The 10,227-nt window shown below is 37.3% G+C and overlaps 1 long non-coding RNA gene across 3 annotated transcripts in view; it reads left to right on the top strand.

Annotated features, from left to right (window-relative positions):
- The window catches only part of LOC146766643 (uncharacterized), a 144,403-nt gene that overhangs the window by 92,454 nt on the left and 41,722 nt on the right, over positions 1–10,227 (top strand). For all 3 annotated transcript variants that reach the window (XR_014957222.1, XR_014957223.1, XR_014957221.1), the window contains one exon: positions 9,190–9,310. This is a non-coding gene — a long non-coding RNA (uncharacterized LOC146766643). The remainder of the gene's footprint in view (positions 1–9,189; positions 9,311–10,227) is intronic.

The raw sequence follows: 10,227 nt of genomic DNA, 5'->3' as shown, positions 1-10,227 counted from the left end.
GTAAGTTCACATTGCTCATATAGTCTTAAGGGGAAACTTTTGACCTTGGATTACTTCAAAGATCTGCCAGATTCTCTCTCTCTCCCCCATTCCCACCCCCCACCCCCCACCCCCATTTTGTCAGCTCTTCTGTCTTTGCACATAGGTTAATGCTGGCCTTTTGTTCTTTAGGATCAAAAGCTGGTATTGCCTTATTCCTTGTAGTTCCTTGTAGGCCCTAAAATTACCATGGTCTATTCTGACCCATGGAGAAATGATGAAAATAAATGTCTGGGGTATACACCCAACTGAATAGAGCATTCTTGAAGAGCCAATAGTGTGTTTTAGAATAGAAAACTGCTTTGCCCTAGTGATATAAAGTTGGCCCTAAATATGTTTAAAAGCTGTCTTCCACTGTGTCACAGGCAAGATTGCAGTGGTTAATTTTGTCTCAGAGATGTGCTGTTCACACTGAGCTGATCTGCATCACATGCACTGTGAACCTTTTGTGGTGAGGAAGCATCAGCTCTCTCATGCCTGTGCAGAGGACAGACTGGCAGTGCCATGGATGCGTGGGTTACGTATATGATTTGTGTTTAGCATCCTGCCTACCCACATTCTGTATTTCTGTGCTGTAGAGGCAAGCAGTGCAGAGCAGACATTGCCCTTGCCCCTAGACTTGTATTCATGTTTCCAGAAAACTACAGGCTTAGCTGGGCTAAGCTAAGTTTTTGTGTGTGAAACAAACTGATGACTGAATCACTAAAATTGTAGATTTACCCAGAACTCATTGCAAAAATGTATGTGATGCAAACACTTAGAGGTGTCAGGTATGTTTAAAAGAACACACTGCTTTGAAAATGCAGAAAGATATGTTTTATGACATGTACAATACCTGGGCAAAGAGCCAAATATTTCTGGCTTTTTTTTCCCTGCAGTTTTAAAATATCCATTCAGAGCTTCAATATGGAAAAAAAACTCAGGAAAACTGACTGATGTGACAGTGGCATAGAGCACCCACATACAAGCATGTCATAAGGATAATGAAAAAAAGCTTCAGTCAGAAACTCTGAAGTTAATGTCCTTATACAACAGCAAATATGGTCCAAGTCTGTATTCTGTGGCTGCAACACTCCTGTTAGGAGTTATGATACCAGGGTCTCTCATTCCTTTTATGATATGAAAAAATTATAAATTTACCAATGGATTTTCAGTTATGTGCAAGCCATGCTCTTTTACAATTATAAAAGTACTTTAGTTAGTAAAATAAAAATCTAGCTCCTCTCCTGGAGATAGGCAATCTCCAACAGGAACCATGTATCGTCATGTTATTAGGATAAATTAGTTCAGTAAGAACCTGATGTTGCCTAGACTAAATAAATTTTACTTTTTATTTGGGTTGCTCCAAGAGAATATCCCAACTTCTTGTTCAGAGACAGGAGGTTACTGTTCACCACGGCTGCTTTAAGTGCTCCATATCTCTACAGGCTTAATTCAGAAGCCTCTACTGAAACTACCTGAAAACTTGCTGTTCATGAAGTTATCCTTATTTCCAGCTCTGCCTTACTAAGATAACAGACTGACTTCTTTTGTAGCCATCTGGAGCTGACTTCTGTTGTTCATATACCAAGTTGAGCTGATGCTGTGGCAGACAGGAAAAGAGTAACTTCTCATCTTGTACATGTCTGTCATGTTCCAGCTGAGACTTCCCTAACTACATTTTCTGAATATTATCCAAAAGAGTTTGCCAATTTATGGAATTGTTACTGCTTTACTACTACTCTTCCTAATTAAAGTTATCCATAATACTTGATAAGACCTCTACTCTTTTAGTGTCTCCATCTGGATCCAAAAGGACTCTCCCCCTTTCAATTATTTATCTGGGCTTGTGTACTGCACAAGTGCTTGGTACTGCTGTACAAAAGAAATTATCAACTTTTCTTTGTCATTAATGTTTTGTTCAGCTTTGATTACACTAACTTTTAACAATGAAGGAAATATATGTAAATGAAAGAATATGTTTTTCCTTTTAATGAGTTGCCATTCATATTTCTTGAATGTTAAGGGAAGAGGAAGAAAAAAAGTTTGGCATATATTATCTATCCCATATGTTTACAGCTTTCACAGAGTAATTATATAAAGGATGGCTGCTTGTAGTGCTCTTCTCTGAGCATCATTAATGTGATACTTCTTGTCACTAGATTTAAACTGTAGCATTGTAAGACAAACATCCTCCTTCAGCTGCTTCCATTATACTGCATACTATTATAAAATGAAAGGGGCATGTTGTACTTTATCTCTTTATATATTATAAAAATAATGAAGAGGATAATTACCAAGGCTGTAGTGCAATTTCATGGCATTGCTGTCAGTTACAAACTGCTTGAGCTGCATTCCTTTGGTATAAAATGTCAAGAAAACCCCATGATTGAAATATAGTCATCTAATTAATTTCTCTCCATTATTACTTTCATGGGCTGTGTCTGTGCAGAAAACTTGCTGATGGTTAATAAAAAGACAATGAAATGTAGACAGTCCAGTTCTAGCTTTTAAGTTCTGAGTATCTTTCCAAGCCAACCTTTCATTGTGATGATAAACACAAATTAGCAGACTTAAAAAAAAAAATCTGAAACTTTGTCTGGCATTCTGTGAAGAGCCTTTACTGAGTGTCTGTTTTATCATCTCTTTCTTCACTGGTTCAGTTCAAAGCTGAGTATTTGTATTTGAAACCTTACCTGTCTCGCCAGTTGCTTGATTTGAACAGTTTCTGCCATAGCCATAGGGTACCATGTAGTCTGAAACCCTCTTCCTTCTTTACACTGCTGACCTTAACCCAAGAGATGTCACTGGGTCTATAGATACCAATAGGAACAATGCTGTTTGTCTGACTGCTAGCCACTTAAATTTTACTCACTGCAATTGAATTAGGAAAAATACAAAGAGATATCTCCATCTGGATTTATCACTTTATTTTTTTTTTAACATTCAAAAGCAGGCAGATTAGATGCTGCCAGTGAGTGGGTAGCTAGTTCCAGCCTGAAGGTGAGCACTGGCTTCTGCTTAAAGAGCAGTCTGTGCAAATTTATGCAAAGAACTGAGAACATGGACACCATAAAAGTAGAAACTAGAAGATAGACTGCAGTTTTTATTTTGAGGGGAAAAAAAGTGGGGGTAAACCTGTGTTTTAAAGAGATGGCACTCTTCCTAGTTTTGCCCTAGACCAGACGTTCTTACAAAATTTCTTGCCATTTTGAATTTCTTGGTTTTAAGATAAATAGTTTTTAAAACCCCTGAAGAAGTTCATTAGCATTGACAAGTTCTGCTTTGCATAGATGACACTGCCTCCTGCAGGCTAAGCTAGAAGTACCAAATATAATTATGGCAGACCATAAATAATAAATATACCTATCAAGGCTTTGCAGGATTGCTTGTGATGTGAACATAAAACATTCTGCAATGGGAGAGGCAGTTGCTTGGCATCAGCTGTTAAATTATCTGATTTATAGAGAGGGAGTTGAACCTGGGCTTGGGCCATGCAGGACATTGGTTAATTCTGGATCTTTGTGCCTGGGTGGGTTTAAGTTGTCTGGGATAGACCTCTGTGCAAAGAAATCAAATGCTGGTTTTGCTCCTCCACTGCTGCTGCTGCTGTGCTGTAAATCCTCTGGGTTCTTCTGAAATCACTGAAAGAGCCAGCTGTGTACCTAGAATGGTTGGCAGCATGGCAGGAAGCTGCTGCCAGGTATTCCTGGTATGTTTGGCAGCTCAAATGAGGAATGAGTTAATATCTTTTTCCAGGGCTCAGTGCTGCATTTAAGCAGAACCCTGCACTGAAAGGAGCCACATCCCTTCAGTCATATTGCCTCAAGGACTCATGTCTTGTAATGCAGAAGCCCTACTGGGTGTCCTGGCAGCCCAAAGTAGTTCTCACTCTGCTGCTCCACTTCAGAGGATGAAAAATCTTTCTGTTTATATTGTCAGCCAGTTCTGGTAGCCAAATCATTGGGTGAATTTCAGCCATGGTCCTGCTTTTCTACCCTTCTGTCCTGCATTTATGTACCACAGTAGAAGGACGTAACAATGGATCCTGTTCCCTTCCTATTCTTTGATGGTGTATATGTAAATCTGTGTGACATCTGGATGTCAGCTGGTCTTCAATTTGGCCTGTGCAAAGAATAGTAAAAAATATTAGATATCAGTTGGAAGAATATAATTTTACAAGGTCATTTTCTTGCTAGGTCCATAAATGAAAATTGATGTGTAAGTATCCATGTTACTTCCTTTTTAGTTCACATGTGGTACACTTAGTCCAATGACTGGAAGGAACCAGAGGAATGTGTTTCAGAGGAAAGTAAAATTACTCTATCATCAATAGTTAGACAATAAACTGAACTCTGAGAATTTTTTTCTCTGACATTCAGGAGACAACTGAGATTCTCATATGAAGCTGGTTTCTTTCTCAAACTTGTTATTGTCACAGTCTAGAGGTGTCTTCATGTTGCATCTGTTAAGTTCAACAAACATTTCAAAACAGATTGTGAGAAGGTTACTAGTTCTCTACAGGCTAAATGTTTCTCTTGGTTAAATTAGTGGATGCCTGGGGTCACCACATTGCAGTTGCTTGAGTTACTATGTTTGAAGACACTGCTTACACTTCAGTGGTGGAAAAAAAATTAAAAGCCCCTAATTGCAAAAAGGAAATCTAAAGCCCTTTTAAATCTCAAGCAGTGAGCTGGGGTTTGGTAAGAAACTCAAATAGGAAAGGAATCCAGCTTGTAAACAGAGATTAGGGTTTGGTTTGACAGCACATTTGGAAATTCACTGTATAGCCCATCATAAAACAAATCCCCAAATCAGTGAGGTTATATGGAATGATTCCCTGATTTGAGCATGGTTTGATGTTTGTAAATGACTGTTCTGTGTATTGTGCTTTGCCAAGCTTATTTGGTATGCTCTTCAGTGTGTTAAAGTGCTTGGTCATTATTTTTATCTCAGGGAGTCTGTGGATTTTACAATCTGCATTCCCCTTATGAACTCTCCAAGTCTAATTTCTTTGCTTACCTTCAGCTGAAGCATTTCATAGTTATACAAATATGTGTTTATCTCTTTCTCTGCTTGAGGCTGTTCTAAACTGCCAGGATCTCATGGAGGGCTAGTTTCAGTAATGTGAATGCATCTGCAAAGGTGGCAAGGGATGGAACAGAGGAAGTGTTCTGTAATGCTTTTGGGAGCAAAGAGAATACCAGTAAAAAACAGGGACAGGAATGTCACAAAAGCCAAAGATGTCATGTACTTCTGACAAATTCAGCACAAATTTCTATACAGACTCCCTGTTGTCCTGGCATGGAAAGCTGGTTATTTTCAGGACTTGCTCTGTGTATGTATTTTATAACAAAAGTCACTGTCCAAACAGCTCTCTTGAATCTATTTCAGTTTCTTCTGATCTCGGCTTACACAGTGATTCTCTTTGTGGATTTGCTTTGCAGTTCTCTATTTCATTGATTCTACTTTCCTTTTTCCCCCTGAAATTGGGTGCTTTTTCTTTCAGATTCCATTAAATGTATTTCCTTGAGAATGTTGGCTGCTTTCAATGTGCCGTTGGATCCAATAGCTGATACCCTAGCTCACCATCTGGCATTTGATTTTTTCCTGCCCTTGTGTTCATGAAAGAATAGTTTGTCAAAAGTGAAAATAAAAAGAAAGAATTTGATGTGTTATGGATAGCTTTTCTGGAATCTCTGTGTGAGCAACTGGCGAGACAGCTGATCTGGTTTTGTTTATATTATTTTGGAATGATCTCTAAGTATCATTTAGTTCTCTTACTTACTTAAGACAAGTTTTGGCAAGTAAATAATCCCTTTAAACTCAGTGACACAATTAAAATAGGTGAATAATATTTGGTTTTAGATTACTAGGTGCTCAAATGAGTAAGAACTAAGGAGTAGTAGGTAGGAGCAGGTTTTCCCTCTCTTCTATGAATATATACAACAAGGACTACAAAGATTAAATAGAAATAAAATGCTTCCTCTTGGTGCAACAGAAGGGTCCAATGGAGTTATTTACAATGTAAAACCAAGTTGGCACTTCTTCACTCTGGAACCTTTGCTACTTTGGATGTTTGTCTTTTTTTTTGTTTGGGATGAAGTGGTCAGTAAACAAGCTAAAACTTGCAGTTTCCATGACCTAAATTAAAGAAGCAATTTCAAAGACTAAGGCAAAGTTTGAATACAAAGGTCAGTATAGATAAGGAAGAAAGAGTATCATCACACATTTCATTTGGAAATTTTTGATGTGCTTGAAAAGAAATGAGAATAATCCAGTACTAAAGCAACAGGATGGCGAAGTTGTCCAAACATTTTAATTTTTTGTCATACCTTCATACAATGATAGAGCCCATATCCAGGGCCTGTATTCATTCTTTAATCATTATGACAATCAGATCAAGAAACCTGATATGAAACTCCCTCACAAGAATGACTTTAAAAGCAAAGCACTAGGTGTAGGATAGCTGCAGATGAGGAAGGATGTCTCTCCAAGTTCAGCATCACTTTAATGCTAATTAGCATGTTGCTTCTCTCACCAACCTCACTCAGCTGTATTGCCATGCTACTATGCTAGAGTTGCCCTTAATAAATAAAAATAAAATTAGACCCTTGCCTGTAAAATCTGGAATAACTATAAAATTTCTTTGCTATTTATTCATAGCATTTCCATTCTGATTATAATCAAAAACTTGAAGAAGGAATATTGAGGGGTGAGGGTTTTTTTTGTCCCAGATGGTTTGAAACATTACAAAATACAAGGCTGAAGTCTGGTATTGCTGTAGTCCAGGTAAAACAGCAGGAGCTATTGTAATACAGTGAGAAGGATTCAATAAATCTGATATTGTAACAGCAGCAGTGGGGTACTTTCAACATAATTCCTATTTCTTTGGGAACAATTTTGTAATTGAAAGTATTTATTTACAAAGTAACAGAGAAAAGTAAAAAGTGGTAGTGTTTTCAGTTCTTAACTAGTAATCATAATCTAGTTCAATTCAGGATAGAGCAGCTACAGTAGCACACAAAAAAAACCACAAGATAAAAAAGTTTGAGCTGAGAATACTGAACATCTTGTATTTCTAATTACATCCATCTCGTAAATGAACAGAAACTTTAATTGATAAAAAACTTATTACAAGAATCACAAAAAGCTGTCTTATGAGCCTTAAATAGGCAAATGTTATTTGTAATAAATCCAATTCATGCTATTAGATTGGTAAAGTGAAAATAAATCCATCAGCAGAGTTTTCTGTAGCTACAGATGTCGAACTTGTCAATATTTTCTTCCATTAAGGAGCATTTTAAAGAGAATTTTCTTATGCTGAATTCTGTTTATGATAGAAATCAGTGTACATCAGTCCATTCTTAGAAAATTACACAAAGAAATTTTAGTAGTAAATTTTGAGCAATTATTGGTTAACAATATATCTCAGCTTAAATAAACTTCAAGATCAAAGGCTGAGAGATTTGAAGCAAAATAATACTGTGAGCAGGGGCTGGATGCTTCAAGAAAATGAGCATCTTTTGAGAAATACTAGAAGACTTGCTAGACCCTAACCAGACACAGGAGAGATTGGTAAATGCTATGCAAATCACATCCCACAGCTATTGCAAATGTCACTGAAAATACATGCTAAACAACAATGCCACTTATTCTGAAACATATCCATATTTGATTTTGATTTCTTTCTAGAGCAAAAAAGGCAGAGGTTGAATGGTGGGACAGTGCCACTTATATGAAATATGGAAGAGGAAAATTTATATTTATTGCATATAAATACCTTGTATGCAGTTTCATAAAAAGTAGGATATTACATAGCCTTGTTATTTGACTATTACAGTTCTCAAATATGGGGCCAAATCTTGTGTGGGGTAGCATTTGGGGGAACCTATTTCACTCTTTTATTCTGCCATTTCCTGAGCAAAAAGGAGGGAACAAGTTTTTCTGGTAAGGTTATACTTCCCTTGAAAAAATGGAAAGATATTTTAAAAAACAACAAAACAAAAAATACCCCAGAAACAGACAGAAATAGAGGTTGATTCTGTTGGAAAGGAGGGCAGTAGAAGACTAGAGAATTGGCACTTTCCTTCCAGTTTAGGAAGATCTGACATCTCCATTTCCATCCTTCATTTTAAAAGGTTTTTGTTGTAGGCTCACTTTCTAGGCACATCTGTCTTTATTTTAATTGTAATTAATCACAAAAAAACTATGAGATCAGTGGTGTTTCTAAACACACAGACTGGATAAAGCTACCCCATCAAATTAGCTAATTACACTATGTTCTTATCCAATTTCAGCATTTCACACTTTGCAAAAGAGCAGGCGAAGTTCCACCTACCATGTCAGCCTCTACTCACTACAATCCTTAAATCCAGTCCAATAAACTTGGAGGCAAATGTGCCTAAAATAATTTTATAAAGGAAAAGCTCTTAAGAATTTACTCATTGCCATAGAGCTGAATCCTGTTTACACAACAACTCTATGTGTTCAACTACTTAAAGAAAACCATCCTGAGCAATGTGAGAGTTGGAACTTGTCTGTAATTTGATTTGCTCCTGGAGTCTGGGGTACAGCTATTCCCACTGCACGGATTACAGCCTTTTTACACATGGAAATTGAGCAGAGGAGCACAAGCAATTTCACAATAGCTCCCCTTGTGGACAAATTGTTTTGGAATAAAAGATACTTTAGTCTGGAATAATTAGTGCAGCAATTATTCTAGAACAGAATAAGTGCACTAATTATTCCTACAGTGTCTACACAGGGACAAACAGAAAGCTATTGAAGAATGGCTTATTCTGCAATAGCTATTTTGGCCAATTTCCTCATATAGGCAAATCCTATTGGTGTTGTCAGCAGGTAATGAGCGTATAGATGGAGAATGTGGATGGATTGCATTAATGATCTCTTCCCATTAGTGTTTCTTTGTGCTCCACTTTTGTGTGTTTGCAGAGTTAATTGCTTAAAACTCCCTCTTAAGTCAGACACATTTCTAATCCTAACTTCTCAGTTCTTAACAGAGACCCTTCAAACTCTTTTGTGGGTGATCCACTACCAGCCAGCTGAGCAAATCCATGTGTAAAATTGTTGATTTTCACTGAAATTTGTTTTTCTGGTAGGTGTAAAAATTTGTGCTGTGTTAAAGACCATGTATGCATTTTCCTCCAGGACTGCTTTGTGAAATAGCTTTGCAATCAGTTGAAAAGCCACTGGAAAGTCATCGTGATTACTGTTTCAAGGAGACAGAAAATCCACCTGTGTGGAGAGCTGACGAGCTACTGGTGGAAGGGTAAGAGAAATGTCCTTTAGATTACAAACTATATTTCTCCCTTATAATAAAAAAATTTAACATTCATGCAACACTTCGTTATCTTAATTTCTGAACTAAACCTATTTTCACACAGGTCACATAACCATCAGTATCAATATTAGTGTCTTAGTACTCTGCATGAGTGTGTTTGGAAGTACATATTTTCTCAGAAGAAAGAGTTGCTTCTCCACTGGCATGTGACATTCAGGGCACAGCTCCCACTTGTTCTCTCACTAATGGTAGAGAAATGCTTTGGTGGGACAGTGAGGAGAAGGGATTCACCTGCTGACATCAGGGACCCACCAGGCACACAGAGAAGCCAGTATTTGCTTTCAAGTTGAAAATGAAGATAGTTTTAGGGAAAGTTTTCAAAAAATTTACCTATTTAAGCACCTAGTTTGAGCTTTTTTAAAATAATCTCAAAATCTTCCTGTAGGAAAGGAGAGACAAATAATCTCTGTCTATTTAAAAGGGAATTACCAGGCAAATGCAGCAGACTTTGTCTAAGCTCTGCATAGGTTCTGTTTATGTTATTGTAGAAACTGTAGTCTAAGTGTAGAACTGGAAGGAAAATAAACTTCATGTTTCCATTCTCACGCTAACCTTACTGTATAAACTTAGGCAGCTCGTTCAGCCTTTTGGGGCCTCTGCATATTGCAGTGGGCTAAAGATACAGCCCCTAGCTGAAGCATTGCATTATAAAGGGTTTAATAGATTTACAGTCAAATCTGTTATGGGGAAGTCTAGCCCTTTAAAGCAGGAAAGTTGCAATATGAGATGAGTGAGAAGCAGAGTGGGATTGTGCTATAAAAAGTGAGACCTGTGTTCAATCTATGCATGTGGGCTAATGCTTATTTCATTAAAAAAATCTGTTTGAAAAGTACTATTATTAAGGC

The sequence above is a fragment of the Lonchura striata genome, chromosome 9 (genome assembly GCF_050655825.1).
Source record: "Lonchura striata isolate lonStrDom1 chromosome 9, ASM5065582v1, whole genome shotgun sequence".
Lineage (NCBI taxonomy): Eukaryota > Metazoa > Chordata > Aves > Passeriformes > Estrildidae > Lonchura > Lonchura striata.
The sequence above is the reverse complement of the archived record's forward strand: the minus strand, read 5'-3'. Positions and strand labels throughout refer to the sequence as shown.